Below are 16654 nucleotides of genomic sequence, written 5' to 3'. Positions count from 1 at the left end.
TCTAGCCTCTTTTTAAAGACAGCCTATTTGAGTGATCTCCTGCAGTGAATTCAGCACTGTGACTGGCAGAGACTAGGTACATTTTGGTATTTTGTTCTGTTTTTGTGGCATCTGAATCCTTTACTGAACCATCTTTTAATAAGTATTGTGTTTTGTCTTCTACCTGTAAATAAGAAACACCTGTAACCTTAGTCAACTAGAAGGTCCAAGGTGGTGTGTATTTTTTACTTAATTTTCTTCTATTTAGTATTATGATTATTAATCATCTGTTAGACAGTAGCGTCTCTAGGGACTTAAGTCAGCACTGTGGTTTTCCTCTGCTAGGTGCTCTGGTTGCCAATATCCAAATGACACAGTGCTATTTATTTATAGATGCATTTAGCCACTTAGCCTCTATCCTTTAAGGATTCATCAGCTTCTGTGAGGAGATGGGAATTGAAGAAAGTGGTCAGGGAGCGCCCAACCCCTTGCAAGTCAAGGGCCATTGATCAGAAATTGTCTTAAATTGTGGTAGAAATTAGGTGCAGTGACTCATGGCTCCAGGCTTGGAGCATCCTGGAAAACCACCAAGAGGCTGAACCTAATGCAGTGAGTGGCAACCAGACTTTGTGAGTTTTACCCATTGTTATGCGCTCCCTCAACTGCAGTAGCTCAGGCATGGTAGGATTCAGCCTTAAATATAATGGGAATTGCCTGCGTTTGAGAGCTTCCGTTACTCTGCTTTTCTTTTAGCTTGGACTGAATGGGACATATGACCACTGCTGCCTTTCATTTGAAGAGAGCAACGGCTGAGTTGGGAGCCCTGCGGGCTTTTGCCATCAGTATTCACCAGAGTGCATCCATGCCACCTTCCTGTGCCAGGCTCAAGACTCACTCATTCCCTTGTGCCTTGTGTTTTCACAAGGCCAGTTTGTTTATCCAGCTCTTCACTGCCCAGTGACCGGACCCTCAGAGAAAGGGATTTAGGGAAGGAGGCAGCTCAAGCCAGCAGATGGTGCCCTTGGTTCTCTTTGAGTGTCCTCTCAGTGCCCTCTGAGTGTCTGACTCTCTCAGCCCCTCCTCACTATCTACAGTAGCAAAACTGTGTTGGATAACCAGAAAACTGAGTCAACTTTTGTGGCTGGTAACTATTACCGTAAATAACAATTAAAGTGAGGACAATATTAGAAAGCTAACCAAACCCCATGTTTTGGCCTGCAAGAAAACAGCTGCCTGACAGAGCCAGGAAGGAAGTCCCGCTTCCCATATGTGTACGGCACTGTACAGTTTCCCAGAGGCCACATGTATACAAGCTGCAAGTGGGAAAGGATGTAGGGTAGGTTCATTTACTGCAGGTATATGAAGTATTGGCAACATTGTTCCTGCCAGCCACCGGTTACCTTGTTTTGACATGGCATTATCCAAACCATGATAAGGGTTGAGGAAAGGTGAGGGATTTTTTTTCTTCCAAGTATCATTCAGGTAGATTGGAGTTTGAAGTGCAAAACAAGCAGGGTATTAGAGGCCAGTGAGAATTGCTACCCAGGTCCCCTCTCCTTTGGTTTTACAATCCTGCAGGGGCATGCTGGAAAGGAGGAGAGATGGCTTGGCTTAGATTTGGAGCCATTGGTGTGAGCCGGATACAGGAACAGAGAACTTCTTCCATGTGCTGGTTATAAAGTCTGCAGGAAGAAGACTTTCCAGTATGAGTGGTTCTTCTGTTTGGGCCTAGCAAGAAAGTGACAGAAGATAAAGTTACTACCCCCTTTGATCTTTGTAGCTGTTTGATAGCCAAGACTTGCTTCTCTTGGGGGCATAGCACTGAGTCAGCATATGCTAAATGAAAAAGAAAGGGATCAGAAAGAGGCAAGTGAGTACCCTTTTGCCCTACTGACCTCCAAACAGATATGAACTTTCATTGTCCCCTGAGCAATATTTTGCCTTTCTAAGGCACTGTTATAAAAACAAACTTGGGACTGGGGCCAATATCTCTATTTATTAGAGAATGGCTCACTATTATGTATTTCACTAATGAAATGCAGATTATTATTAATAAGTAATATTTTCCCCAGTGCCTTCCATAATCCCAGAGTGCATGGCAGACTTTATTAAGTGTATATCTGCAGGACTCAGATCACAGGCTACTGAAATGCTGCCACCTCTGGGGTGGAGTGTGATAGCTGTTTAACAATGCATGGAGTTGCTACACAACCATTTTCAACAGGAAGTGAAGAAATGCAAGTGGCAGAGCACGATGCAGGATGTAAAATTATATAATCTTGGTTATGCGGAGGTCAGATTAGATGACCATAATGGTCCCATTTAACTAATGTCTATGAATCTAAGAGTGTTGTAGCTAATTGGAATTCTAGGGGGATCTTTAGGGAGCTTGAATGTAATTATCTAAATTGGTACATGGCCAACAAAGCCTCTAACTTTTGCTAAAAGTTACATCTTTTAATGACCAAGAAGGGGCAGGGCCTCAGTTTTATGTCTCATTTGAAAGATCTTCCTGTTTAGGATTTTATAATGACCTCAGCACAATGGTATCCGAGTGCTTCCATGTAAGATGGCATCTAGAAGCTCTCTGACAGTGTGGGGGCCATTACTCAGTAACCTTGATGAAGAATACCTCATGCCCACAACAGCTTTCAGCCAGGGATTTTGAACAGTTTTACAAGGTCAGGTGTTATTGTTTCAGTCTCAGAAATGGGGAAACTTTGGACACAAGGTGGTTTAAAGTATTTTCCAACATTGCATAGTGAGTTTGAGCTGACCTTGGGAAGAGAAGCCAGGTTGCCTAGTTTGCTTTCTTTTGCTGTAAGTGTTGGATCATGCTGCCTCCTGTTGCCTGGGAAGGAGATATCACTATCTCAAGTGGCAGCATTAGTTCCTGCAACACTTTAACATAACACAAACACAACATAATGTGGGTATACACACCAATATATGAAACAGAGATGGCTCAGCAGTTTATCACAGGACTATGTGATGAACGTAATTTACTACATGGTTCTTCAATTCATAACGTAACGTAACATACAGAAGGTAGTGGAAGCTCTGAGTCAGATAAATCTGAGTCAATAGATAACCCCTGAAAAAGTTTGAGGTTTCAGTCTTAACATTTTTGTGAACAGAAAAGCTAGTTAGCCTTAGTTAGTTTTAGGGAGAGTTATACCTTCAGGTAAGCCACATACTTCTGGCAAGTGCAAAAATAGTCCCAGTTAAAACAAGAAATATAAAATTATTCCAGAACTTTTGTAGCATGGGTTATTTTTCTATAACACATGTGTCGTATAAAGAGTAAACAACAATATGGTATGATCTTATCACTTGTTTGGGATGAAGAAACCACACCATGATGCATTATTTCTCCTGTATTATAGAGAAGTGGAACTATTTCATGATGTGATGTGGTACAAATGTATAATCAGTATAAGCTCATATTAGCTTGATTACTTATATTTAAAATATTTATTTTGATAATCTCCCATTAGATATAGAATAATAAAGCTTCAGATTTTGCTTCAAATTCCTGTCTCTGGAAGTAATTTTTTTTTTGTAAGAGGTAAGTGTGGTTCAAATACTAGGCAAGGATTTGTATTGCACAAGCTGTGAATCCCAAGTGGACGTCACAGCAACAAGAGTAAAAGGTTGAGGAAGGGGTGCCCACTCCATCTTTGCTATTCCTATTATCTGATGTGACTTTTCTGGGGAATTTAAATGGTAAAAGCATTCTGGGATACTTTGTGGGGACAGCCTCCTTCCTCCTAGTCCTGGGGTACTTTGCCTTATCTATGTCATACACTTTGAAATAAGCATGGTGTGTAAACTGATGACCTTGTACTCTGTGCGCACATTATGTGTGCTCTGCATGGTTACATGGGATACTCATCCTGGCCAGCGCCATAGCAATGACAGGAAGATGAAGGCCGAGTCCAGCTTGCACAGGACTGGAATCATATGGTTCCTTTAGACAGAAGGAAGAGAAAGACTGGTCCTTCAGTCACAGACAGGGGAAAACCTACAGCCCAAACCCCTCCCTCTGGTCAATGTAGGATTTTTCTTAAAAGTTTTCTCCAGTGATTTGCTCAATCCAGTTTTAAATGACTCAAGTGATGGGGCATCCCCAGGGATATTATTTTGCAACCTAATAATATTTCCTTTGCTTAATTTCATCCTATAACTCTTAATTATACTCCCTCAGACAACTCAAAACCTATTTTTTCTCTCCCTGGTGTCTTCGCACCCTGGAAGTGTTTATACTCAGCTCCCATGATGCTCCTCTTTGTTGTTGTTTGCACAAACTACACATTGAGGCTTCCTGTGTAACATAATCACTGCTAGCCCTTTTATTGTTTGATGTCATTGTTCTTTTTAATTCCCCTTTGCATTGTCAATGTCTTGCTGGTACTAAGTTGTCCAGAACTAAACATGTCCTCAAACTATGGTCTCGCCAGCGTTGTAAAAAACAGGACAATTGCCTATCTCTGCAAAGCGGCTTCTGCATTTACAGCCCACAATTAAATTAGCTAGATTTTGCTGCCATATAATATTGCAAAAACTTATTAAATCTGCTGTCTACTTTTTCCCTGGGGTTTTTGGGATTCCTGTTTTCAATACTGGAGCCCACATGATTCTTCTCCATTGCCTGCCTCATCTTTCAGTGGCTCATATGTTGTACCTACCATCCTTTCAGACAAATAGGAGTGGATAGGACTCCCCTTTGGGGTCCATCAGTATCACTACTGACATATGAGCAGACTCTATTTTTTAGCAAAATATTTTCTTATTTTCCTCTCCAAGCTGCCTTATTTCAATTCAATTAAAAGACATATGACTATTTTTTTATGCCCAAATATTCCTGTTTATAACTTTGAAACTTTGTCTTGTGTGTTCTTAATCTGTAACAGGCAGACAAGATTCTTTGGGTGAATCTGATATCTTTTATTAGACCGACTTAAATAGTTGGAAAAAACATTTTTGCAAGCTTTCGGGTTTAAAAACCCTTTGTCAGGCTGAAGAGCACACACCAGCTGCAGAGACTTCCTCAGCCTGATGAAGGGTTTTTAGACCCGAAAGCTTGCAAAAAAATTTTTTTCCAACTATTTAAGTTGGTCTAATAAAAGATATCAGATTCACCCAAAGAACCTTGTCTGCCTATGCCCTTAGACCAACATGGCTACAACCTACACCGCTGTAATCTGTAACAGGGTATTTGAGCCTCATATAGCACGGGTAAGGGGTTGAAGCAAATGCAGATTTTTTTCCCATGAAGTTTGTATCACAGCTGTCAGGAATGCAGATAAGTTCCTCTCGGTTGAGAATGACTGACTGACAGGAAGCCACATCAAAATGTCCCTTTGTGCAGGAGTCAGAGCTTTCTGTGGGACTGCCCAAGACTGCAAAATGGTCTGGTCTCTTTTGTCATAAACCTTTGGTGAGAGAATGAGAGAGAAAGCGTAGCACACGTGGTAGCTGTTAGTCATATTACTTAACATACTCCTGGAAGGTACATGTTGCAATGGTCAGTATCAAAATCTATACTGAACAGAACAGTATTCAATAGGGTTCTGTAAATGAGAGAATCTGGCCAACTAGGGTAAAATGGCTAAGTCTTTAAAAGATAGAGGAAAATGTTTTTCTTTCTCCCATCTAGGTTTCACCATGCTCATCTGTGATGTTGTTTGATAAAGAAAAAAGGAGGCTGTTAATGTTGGTTTGCTACCAGTCCCAAATGGAATCCCTGTTACTGTGTTGTACGTACATTCCAGAGGTGTTTGATTTTACAGTCTCTATGGCAGAACTGGTTCCCCCAACCCCCCAGCAGGGCTGAAACAGCAGCAGAGAGACCTTCCCCAAGGACTTCAGGTTTATTTATTGATTTCTTGCTGCAACCAGAATACAAGCAGACTAGCAAAATCTCTGCCCACATTCCCTTCCTGCAGTTGAATGTTTGTTAAATGCCACAAAAATATAAAAACGGCTGAGCTGTGTCTAGAAAATCCAGCATTTCTTTTCCAGACCAGTAGGCTCAATCAATTTCCTCCTGAAAGAAGCTTAACTTTTTTTCTGGGACTCTAGTTTCAGCTTGTCTTAGGTGCAGGTATGTACCCTTGAGTCGTCTTGGGTTACAGTCAGCTCAGGGAGGTGCCCCCAGAAGGAACTCTAGCAAAGGTAGTGCATGGAGCTTGCTGGATTTAACTTTAACTCACCCCCAAAAACAGGATATGGCTTGGCTTAGTCATGTATTGCCTTTGGGGTACAGGCCCCATTGTGTCTGTAAGGAGGCTTAGGAGACACTGATACACCCCTTTCTGTCCTCCCCGCCCCCCCCAAAAACAAAACCTTCCACAATCCTGATAATCACTTCCCAGTCTAACAGTACACTGAAAGGACTTTTAAAACCTGGGCACTTTTGCAGAGGAGGACTGAACACTGGTGCCCTTGGGCTGAACCAGGAAGGTGCTTATATTCGCCCAGATGCCAAGCACCCCTTAAAAACTTGTCCCTTTTCCCTTGGGCTGGAGAAAGCAGGAGCCTGCAGCAGACTGCAGAATTGAGGGAAGGGGCCTCAGAGCTGGGGAAAGCATGATCCAGCCTGCAGTGTTCGTACACATTTCAGCTCTGTAGAGGAAAACCAGCTTTCAGCTACCAGCGAGGAGTCAGGCAGGGTCCCCTCTGCAAGCGCACAACATCCTCCTCCCAGGAAGGGGGAGGGGGAGGAAAGGAAAAGGGAGGATGCAAAGAAAAAAAAAATCAGACAAAATACACTCCTCCTCAAGGCATCACTACAAGATGCCAGAACCCTAATCAACACCAGGCTCCATCCTCCCAGTCCCAGCTGCAGTGAGAGCCCAGCCCTGCCAGCAGCTTCTCTCTGTCATCAGCCAGCCTGGCCTGACACATTGAGCCCAGGCTACTGAGTATTGTCCTAAAAGCAGAAAGAGAAAAAAAGAGGAGAGAGAAAGAAAGAAATCACTCAATCAGTCACATGACTTGACAGGATTTGTGACCATTCCTTTCTGTTGCAACAAAGAGTTTTCAATACATATCCCAAGCCCCCCCCCTTTCCCCCAACACACAAGGAAAGGAGCTAAGATGGGACAATAAGGAAACCTTGCAAGGTAAGAGCCTTTCAGGGGGAGGTGTGCTGAGCTCAGACTACACCACTGTGCGCGGGAGAGGGAGGGGGAGGAAAGGGGCTTGCTTGCCCAGGGTAGGAAAAGTCCCTGGTGTGCCCCTTCCCTACTTCTTTATTTGCTATGTTTGACTCCCCCCTCCCTCAGTAGCATATAGAAGGCATGTGTGTGTGTGTGTTGCCAACCCTTTGCGTTTGGAGAGAGAGGGAAGAGAGGTGTGCAAGCTCATTTCCTTGAAAATATAAGTAACTACAACCCTCCCCACAACCAGCTTGGCCTTGATGTTGTACTGGAGGAAATGGGGTGCGCTGGGCTGGGAGCTATTGAAACCGAGTAGTTGTAGGAGCAAACAAGATCGATTGAGGGGGCGGGGGTGGCTGGCAGGTGAGGCTATAAATAATTAAAGTAACTCAAGCACTTCAGATCAGAAAAAAAAAGATTAAAAAAAAATCAGGTCTTATTTTAGCATCTCACGAAGGGGAAGCTGCATTGATGCGTGTGTATTTGTTGGAAATAAATGGCTTATAAAAGAATCAGCAGGTCTGGCTGGCTTTCTTTTTCTTTTTCTGTCTTTTTTTTTGGCTTTGGATGTTTGGTGTGTGGTGTTTATTGCAGTTTAAAAAAAAATCCCAAATGTAACCTGAGCTCTTCCCCGGCTTCCCACCCCAGAGAAAAGGGTTTGAAGAATGACTGTTTGTTGAAATGTATTATTGAAGGCAGGAGGAGGGAGGTGGCGGTGAGGGAATCTGTAGCTCTCACATTTCACATTCTTTAGCAGCCTTCTCTTAAGTGTGAAGGACACACACACACACACACACACACACACACACGCGCGCGTTTTCAACAATCCAGGCCCCAGTGCAGTTGGCCCTTGGGAATTAATCTTTCTTCCCTCTTCTTTTGGGTCCAAAGATTTTTCAGCACTTGTCCCCCCCCCAAATAAATTACAAAGTTGGGGGAGGGAAATGGAGGAGATGTGGGGGAGGTACTGTTGATCTGTTTAATAGGGAGGGGAAGTTACACTTGGGCAATTCCTATTTAGCAAAAGGGGAAAACTGCCTGCTGAAAGCCCTGGATGAAATCTTTTCCTTCCCTTGATATTTTCCATATGTTTCACTCCTTCTCTTGCATGGATTCCTGTCAGTCATATGGCTACTGAGTGTCTCTGTTCAGCTGCCTTTAACCTCCATTTGCCGCTTAAAATTTTGTTATGATCAGCAAATGGCTAAAGCTTTATAGTGGCGTTGCACTTTGCTGTTGTTGTTTTGTTCTCTTCCCCTTTTTTGCTTTAATGAACCAAAACTAAACGCTGCTCTGAATTTTGGGAAGTGCCGTCCGGCAACACCTTTATCATTTTAAAGCACTGCCTGGATTAAAACCGGGTCTCATCACTTCTGGCCATAGGATGCCCACCCCTCGCCTACAGTGTTTCCAAGTTGTTGACAAGATTGGTGTGTGTGACAAGTTCCCTGAGTGCAGCCTAACAGCATGTCGAAGGCTCATGACTGGACTTCCTTTGGGAATGCAGACAGCAGTGCGGTGTGATCCATTGTGATGTAAAAATAAACCAACAGAAACCCTTAAAAAAAAAAATTTTTTTTCTTTTCCCCTCTCAGCAGTGAGAGCAGTGCTGGGAGCTTGTGGTGGGGAGCAGGGCAAAGAGAGGTCATGCAGAGTTTGTGGGTGAGAGAAGGGATCCCTCAGGGGTCACAGAGGCTGGCTGGTGGTGAGGATGGGCTTGTGGGCAAGTTGTGAGTGCTGGTGAAGAAAAGGGTGTAGTTTGGGGTAGGGTGAAGGCCAGTGGAGAATGGTCACAGCCTCATGGGAGAGGTTTTGGAGACAGTATAAGAGGGGGCTGGGGGTTAGGTTCCCATAAAAATCCCAACTGCTCCATTTCAGCTCTCAGCCTACGCTTTGCAGCACACCATAGACCCAGGCTGGCTTTGTGGTAACTGCGGCTTGCAAGCCACACTGCTGTGGTATGAAAATAACCAGCTCTGCTGCTAATATTGTTCTTGACACACCAAGCAGTCACCTTCCTGAGCCTTGATCAATTGGCCATATTACCCCAGTCTGTCCAGCTGGGAGTGTCCCTAGGAAGGAGCCTTTCTTGGGCGGTTACTTTGGCTCATGGAATATAGGAAGCAGGAGAGAAAAAGGAAGCCTTGTTTCCCTTCCACAGGAAGATGTTGGGCTGATTTGGGTAAGGCTTAATCTTGCTTTTTAAAACCAAAATAGCATTAGGAGATAGGAAGGAGCAAGCTCCCCCTCCCTGCTTCTTTGGGCTCCCATCACCCTCTGAGTGCAGGAAACAGCCTCAGGGGTGTAGCCATTTTTGCTCTGGTGATGGGGGTAGGCTGTGGTTCAAGCAACAGGAAATTGCTTGCACACAAGGGGAAAGCAGTGGGAAGAGGGGAAACCAAGAGTGAATAGCACCTCCCTGGATGGCCTGCATCTCTTTTCACAGCAGGTTCAGAGATTGCTCAGTTTTCTAGCCTTCCCTGAGTCAGCCTCCTTCCCAGAAGCATGTGTAGCTTAAAAAACCATGAACTTTTAGAAGAGTGAAACTGAGATTCTTTTTATTGATCTCCTGGACAAAGTTTTAGTGTTCATGTTTTTCCAGTTTATCTACGCAGCTAGGACTGTATTCAGTTTTTAAACAAATTAAAACTGATATGCTCATGCAGTATGACTCCTGGTAAAAGATCAAATGTGGCAAAATGCAAGATAAAATTCTAGGTGTTGGCAATAATGATTTGAAAATTTGGCTTGTATTTTCACTTCCATTCTCTAAACTTCTTGCACTTTCAGCCATCTGAAATCAGGTTTGGAGGGGGAGGGGAAGGGAGAGAGGCGAATTCACTCTGTGGCCAATTCAGTCTCTGTTGATTAGTACCAACTGTGACTCTGGCTTTTTGATGTGAGCAGCTGTGTCACTAGCGGCTGGACTGAGACTCTCTTAATTCCCTTCATGCAAGTCAGTGAACAACCATGAGAGGCTAATGAGGATAGTTATTTATTTACTCTGCATAAAAGGTGGGGGGAAAAGCGAAAACAAAAAATACAATTTTAGTATTTCCTTTTTTATTTGAAAAATAAATAAAGGTCACGGCACACACTGGTTAATACAGGGGTGGGCAAAATGCGGCCCCGGGCCTGGATGCGGCTTGCCAGGCCATTCTATCCGGCCCACAGGGCCCCTAAAAAATTTAGAAAATTAACATTTATCTGCCCTGGGCTGCCTGTCGTGCAGCCCTTGATGGCTCGTCGAAACTCAGTAAGCGGCCCTCTGCCCAAAATAATTGCCTGCCGCTGGGTTAATATTATGTCATGGGATACTGAGATGTCAGATATAATTTTTATTGTAAATTCTATGACAGATCTCTTGCCATACATTCAAACAAATCATAGCGGAGTTGCAGTCAAATGGGTTGGCTTGGCTAAAAGAGATTATAGAGAATTCTCTTGGTTGGCTGCAGTCCTTTTATGCAGCTCTGGCGACCTAAACATGGAGGCACCATCCTCAAGGATTCCCCCAGTGCAGAGGTAGCTTTGGGTTGATATGGCCACTTTCTGCCATTTTTCTGTGCATGCGTTGGTGTTTAGGTGTGCTGGTCCTGGATGGAGCTACCCAGTGCTACCCATAGAAAATTGTTGGGCCCAGCACAAGTTTGTAAGTTGAGCCCCCTCCCTGCCTGTCACCTACATACCTCTTTGCAGCTACAGGATTTAGGATTGTTGCCATTTTCATTCTGTTTCTGTATTTTAAGTAAGAGTAACGTGGCCCTATACTGGCTTGAATGTAAAGAGAAAAAATTCTAAGTTTTATGTAAAAGCCATGTAAAAATTGGCCAGTCTGGGGCCCATTTAAATTCCTGGTTGTCCCACACTTGTGGGGTCACTCCAAAGGATACTGTGTCTACTGTATCTGGCCTACTGACTGTCTGTGGAAAAACCTGTAAAAGTCAGTTTGCCATGCAAGTGACAGTACTGACAAACATCCACATTTGCTGATGACTGTCAGTCACTGCTGCCCTGGAGAGGATTGCAGGACACTGGTGATCTAGAGGTGAAAGGTTATGTATCCTACAAATAGATTTTACTTCAGAACTGCAAAGCTTTTGGAAACGTGTGGGAAGTTTGACTCTTCTTCAGTAAATGCAGATACCTGCCATCTCTAAACATCAGACATAGCTACTTAAACAAAGCAGAGTCTTGATAGTTAAGTGGAAGGAAAACTAATTATTTTTTGCCACATTTTTTAAACAAAATATTTAATTCTGCATGTATTAGTCTGTTAGTGATCTGTGATCTTAAGCAATTTATTCATTTATGTAAAACAGCTTTACAGTTCACCTTTAAAACTGTTTCTGCCATATGGCTAAATCATTTTCCTATGCCACTTTTTTTTTTTTTTTTTTTACTAATTATCAAGCCCATTTGCTTTAAAATAGGTATTTTTAATTTCACAGTCTCATCTGCTTCTCCTGCTTGATCTTGCCCTTGAGTTAGGAGGCTGAGTGCATGACATCACATTCATTCTCCATGGAAACAGGCAATGATTTACTTATTTCAATTTAATTAAAAATCATCTATCAAATTCCAGGCATCTTATATGTTCTTTATATTAAAAAAAATCATTGGCTCAGTCTTCACAACAGACCTTCCAACCTCACAAATAAGTCTCCTCAGCCATTTGTATCCTTTTTCAATCCATCCCCTCTAGAAAAAACCTAGGAAAAGAGTGTCTTGTGGCATGAAGTTCAACAAATCTGTGGTATTGGATTGGGGAAATGTTAGAGCTTTGCCAGAAATGACAGACTGCCTGTTTAAACCAGCACGCTGTTAGGTGAAGCACTTCAGCTCATCTTTCTTCTTCTGCAGCCTTTGAGGTGGCTTCTTAGATAGCTAGGATGCAAGCCATTAGGGGCTTTGTAGGTCAGTGTGAACACCTTACACTTCACCTGGGAAAGGCAGTGCAGATCATGGAACATGGGGGTCATGTGCTCTCTGCAGGAAGTCTTCCTTGTTAAGGCAGTTGCCTTCTGTATCAGTTGCAGCTTCTGAGCAGCCTTTAAGGTATAGTGCTGGATTATGACACTGCTGCAGAACTGGGCAGCAAGAGAGGGCTCTCATGTAGGGAAAAAAACATCTGCAGTTTGCTGCAGTGGAAATGCAGAAAATGGCCAGACGAGCTCAGGCAGTTAGCTGCAAGCATTCTCACGTGCATCTTCTCCTGAGTGCCTGTCTTTGAGGTTATGCAAGTTTGAGTTCATGATTCTTACAGTTTGTCTTGGAGTGATATCATATCTGAATGGAATTGGTACGCTCACATTTAAATAAGCCACCCAATGCTGGGTTAGGGTCCCTTGCGCATTTGAGTGCTAAACCTAGCACAGTGGCTTTCAAGCTTTTTAGACTTGAGCACCCCTCATTGGACTTGAGGCCCCCCCCCCATAATTTTTGTAAATTGAGTGACACCCAATTTAAAAAGGTATCATATGTACAGTATTAGTGTGTACCCTCTTGTAGAGGGGCTGGGTATTGGGGTTAGGGGATCAGCCAGGCAGGGACAAGTCTGAACCTGTGCTTATCTTCTTATGCCTCACTTATGTCCTTACACCTTGTGGCACACCTCAAAGGATCTGGCAGCACCCCAAGGTGCTGTGGCGCCCTGATTGAGAGTCACTGACCTAGCACAACAGGGTCCTAATCCTGAATGGGTCCTCTGGGCCCTCTGTGGTAGAAAAAATAATGCTTTTGTGGTAGTGGGGGCCATGGAAACATAAAAGGAATAGCAGGCAGGCTTTGCTGAAGAAGGGATGTAGAAAGTTAGGGGACCTCAGGAAGGAGAACCAGAAGGGTTAAGCAGAAGAAACTGGGGGATGGTGAATTTGCTAATACACTACCAGGCTTCAGAAACTGGTACTGACCTAGCAGAAAAGGTACAACTGGAGAGGATGGTATAGTAGCTAAGCCAAGAACAACCCTCCCATTCTTTTCTGTGGACAACTTACAGAGCTTAACTCCTAGGCCAGTGGTTCTCAACCTGTGGTCTGTGGACCTCTGGGGGTCTATAGACTATGTCTAGGGGGTCTGCAAAAGATGACCATAATCAATCAGAAGTACATGAATACCCACGCTTACAATTAAAAGGGGTCTGCACATGAAAAAGGTTGAGAACCATTGTCCTAGGCTCAGCACCGTACCTAGACTCCTGGCAGCCCTGTGTGAACTTTTAGTATTGGACCCCTCCTTGGCCAGAAATAATGATGATAATAATAAAAAAGTATCATTTTCAGGCCCCCTTTCTGTCTGGGCCCTAGTAGTCTGCCTGGTTCACCCACGCCTGTGTCTGGCCCTGTCTAGACTAAGTGAGTGTTGCTCTTTCTTTGTGTGTCATAGAAGTGGGCCCTTATTTCACTTGCCTTTCTAAACCATGTAATTCAGAGGGTCCCAAAATGTAGCCTGCAGGCCAAATGTGGCCAGTGCCCCTTTGAAATAGCCCTTTGGGGCAAAACTTTGGAAATGCCTGAGGTAATCAGTTTTCCGACTTGCACGGTGTGAAGTAAGAGAAGTTGGCCCTTAAATTTTGTTAAAGTTCAGAGAGAAGTTACAGCCAGAAACATGATTGTGTAAAAACTGCACCATTTTCCTCAACGGTGGTGCTCACTTTCCATGTTCAGAGTCGGAGGTGCTGACTTTCATGTAAAAAATAGGTTTTTTGTCCTGCTAGCCCCGCAGAGCCAATGTAGTGGTGAGGGATAGAATTGGATTCCCCTCTGCCTTGCTCATCCTCATTGTGAGAGAATTATGAAAAAAGTTCCCAGTTGCAGAATCTTTATTCTTGGGGGTGGGGCTTGAACCAGAGAGACCCCAGATGAATTTGCAAGGCAAGCAGTTGAATAAATACCATTTTACTGGAAAACTGAGCAAATTTGACATGGAAGATGATTGAGAGAGAATCATGAAACCCCATAGTCCCATTTTTAGTTTTTTTTTCAGGAGATTATTACATTTGAAGGGATACATTTAAGAATTTCATGCTTAAATGGTAACATCCCTCCTTCTTTATTACTAGCCGTATTAGTGTACATCTGTGATTTTTGCTCTGTAAGAGTTCATCTGCTCTTGTTGCTTGCTTCCACCTGGAGTTAGGAATTCAGGTTAGTGACATCTGACTTAATTTCTGTACAGACAGTATCCTCCCCTATAAAATAGGGAAAGTACCCACAGGACATCTGTGAGGATAAATTCATTATCTGTAAATTGCCTTCAGTGGGAAAGAGGAAGGCAATACCGAAAGATAAAGAAGGAAATACCGAAAATGAAGCATTGATTTCATATTTTGTTTTTCCAAACAGAATATTTTTCTCCATGAAGAGAGCTACCTTCTTTTGCTCAGCCTGTCACGTAGAAAGTTCATATGGTAAGAAATGTTTATCACCTTCAGTATGCTGAAATGTATTTTCAAATTTGTAACTAAAAGGGCATTTCTGAGCTCAGTGCTGCAGGCAACCATCTTGTTGAAAAGTGGTGTCACATGACACTGCTTTCAGGGTAGCTCAAAAAGGTTAAAGAAGAGCCATGATCATTATTAATTCCTGGGTCAGAAGGTATGGCTAATTTGTATTCTTGTTCATCTTTCAAGGGACTGCTTCTGCTACTGTCACTTTTTAGCAACATGGCTGCCTCCAGCACCAGCTTCAGAAATGCCAGGAGTAATATAGAGCTTAACAATAGGCATGCTTACTTTGTGTTTTATTTTTGGTGGCAAACATTTCTAACTGCAAACTTGGCAGAACTGATTAAAATTAAGTACAGATTTCCTTTTAAAATAGACCTTTTATTTGCTCTTCACTAGGAAATGAAGAGTGCGGCCTTGTGAACTAAGATGATATTAAACAACACTCTTTGTTCTGGGTAGACCCAGTTAATTCATGAGACTCCTCAAGGTTGTATGCTAGCACAACCTAAGTTCTGCTGCTGTAGTTAATTATTGTTGAGCTGGGGGAGAAATGCCTCAGCTTTTGGTGTTTTCCTGTAGGTCCTTTTTTGAGAACAAAGGTCTCTTTGGACTGGAACAGAGGTAGGCAACCTTTTCCAGCTATGGGCTGGAATGATCCACCCTGGGTCAGAGGCAGATACTAGGACCTGGCTGCTGCTGCCCCCTGCCCACATGGCAGCAAAGGGAGAGTGCCTGTAGCCGTGTCTGCGGACCACATCCGGCCTATGGGCCATAGGTTGCCTACCCCTGGACTAGAAATCTGAACTATTGGTGAGTGGACCATTGTGAGAGCACAGGTGTTGGAATCCATGGTGGCTAGTATGGACACAGTGCAGGTGGGGTTATAGGTTGATGTGTTCTTCCCACCATTGATAGGTCTGCTGTTCTGTGCTGCCCCTGGGTACCTCTCCCTTACCTGAAACAGTAGTTTTTAAAACATTTTTAAAGGTCCTTTCAGCGCAGTGGAATTATGGAAGAAAGGAGTCAATCTCCTGTAATTCCTCAGGGTGTATCTCATGCTACCTGGGACAACCATCATTTTCTACTCCTTTCCTTAAAGTGGAGGCCATGGCAGAAGCTCGGCTATTGCTTTGTTCAGTAAAATTTCTTCCATAGTTTTTCAAAGGCAATTGTGAAGCAAGTATGTTGCCAAGTGGTTCAAAGAGTTCAAGACGCAAGTCATACACCCCCAGTGCCTTGGGAGATAGCTGTGCACTATGTTTGCAGATGACAAACATCAGGTGATGTGGTGCTTTTAGGTCCAAATTAACACCACAGACTGGCGGGACAAAATTGTTCTCGAGACCTGGGATAAACAGCAAAGGCAGCATAATAATGTTCATGATAATAGTTCATGATGAGGAAGAAGGCATTTCTGTATCTGTCTGGTGAGATAACCCTGACACTGCAGTTCCACACTGCATAGATATGTTACCCTTGTCTTTGAAACACAAGCAGTGATTGTCCTGGGGAAGTTGGCTGCCTGGATAATTGTTAGGTGCCAGGAGATGTTAGGGAAGGTCAAGCTGTAATGGAGGCTTGTGGGGCAACCTACAGGAATGCTGATTGTTGGGGGTCATGATCAGTCTGTGTTAGATCTCACTGAAGGATTTTACTCTGTGGCAGACTGACAGAAACCATGTACCCATTTTTTGTTTCCTTCTTTGCCCAAGACTATATTAACAGAAAAGGTGTTTCTGGGAATGTGTATACGTGTATAGGAAGGCTAAGCAAAGAGTGGAATATAGAAAGTTTTAACTCCTGCCTCTTTAGGTGCCTATACACATGCAGCGAGGCTGCTCTGATGTGCTGTAATTACAGTGCATTGGAGCAGACTCAGTTGAGTCTGCTAGAGCGTGGCAATTACCATTATTCCAGCATCACATGTATCAGTGTCCTGACGCTGAAAAATAATGATGGGGGCGCTTTAACTAAAGCTTGTTTGATGAGCTTTAGTTAGAGCGTCCCCGCTGCCATTTTTCACCATGGGGACACTGATACACATGATGCTTCAGGAGCTTTAATT

General features: G+C 43.4%; 1 protein-coding gene across 5 annotated transcripts in view; it reads left to right on the top strand.

The window, feature by feature from the left end:
• Positions 1-6925: 6925 nt before the first annotated feature.
• Positions 6926-16654, top strand: part of TCF20 (transcription factor 20) — a 209778-nt gene continuing 200049 nt past the window's right edge. For 3 of the 5 annotated variants that reach the window (XM_025192417.1, XM_025192414.1, XM_025192416.1), the window contains exon 1: positions 6926-7106. The gene's annotated coding sequence lies outside the window, so the exon portion shown is untranslated. Of the gene's footprint in view, positions 7107-14485; positions 14551-16654 lie in introns of all 5 variants that reach the window. The other 2 variants (XM_025192415.1, XM_025192413.1) reach the window with 1 other exon arrangement.

The sequence above is a fragment of the Alligator sinensis genome, unplaced genomic scaffold, assembly GCF_000455745.1.
Source record: "Alligator sinensis unplaced genomic scaffold, ASM45574v1 scaffold1081_1, whole genome shotgun sequence".
NCBI lineage: Eukaryota > Metazoa > Chordata > Crocodylia > Alligatoridae > Alligator > Alligator sinensis.
The sequence above is the reverse complement of the archived record's forward strand: the minus strand, read 5'-3'. Positions and strand labels throughout refer to the sequence as shown.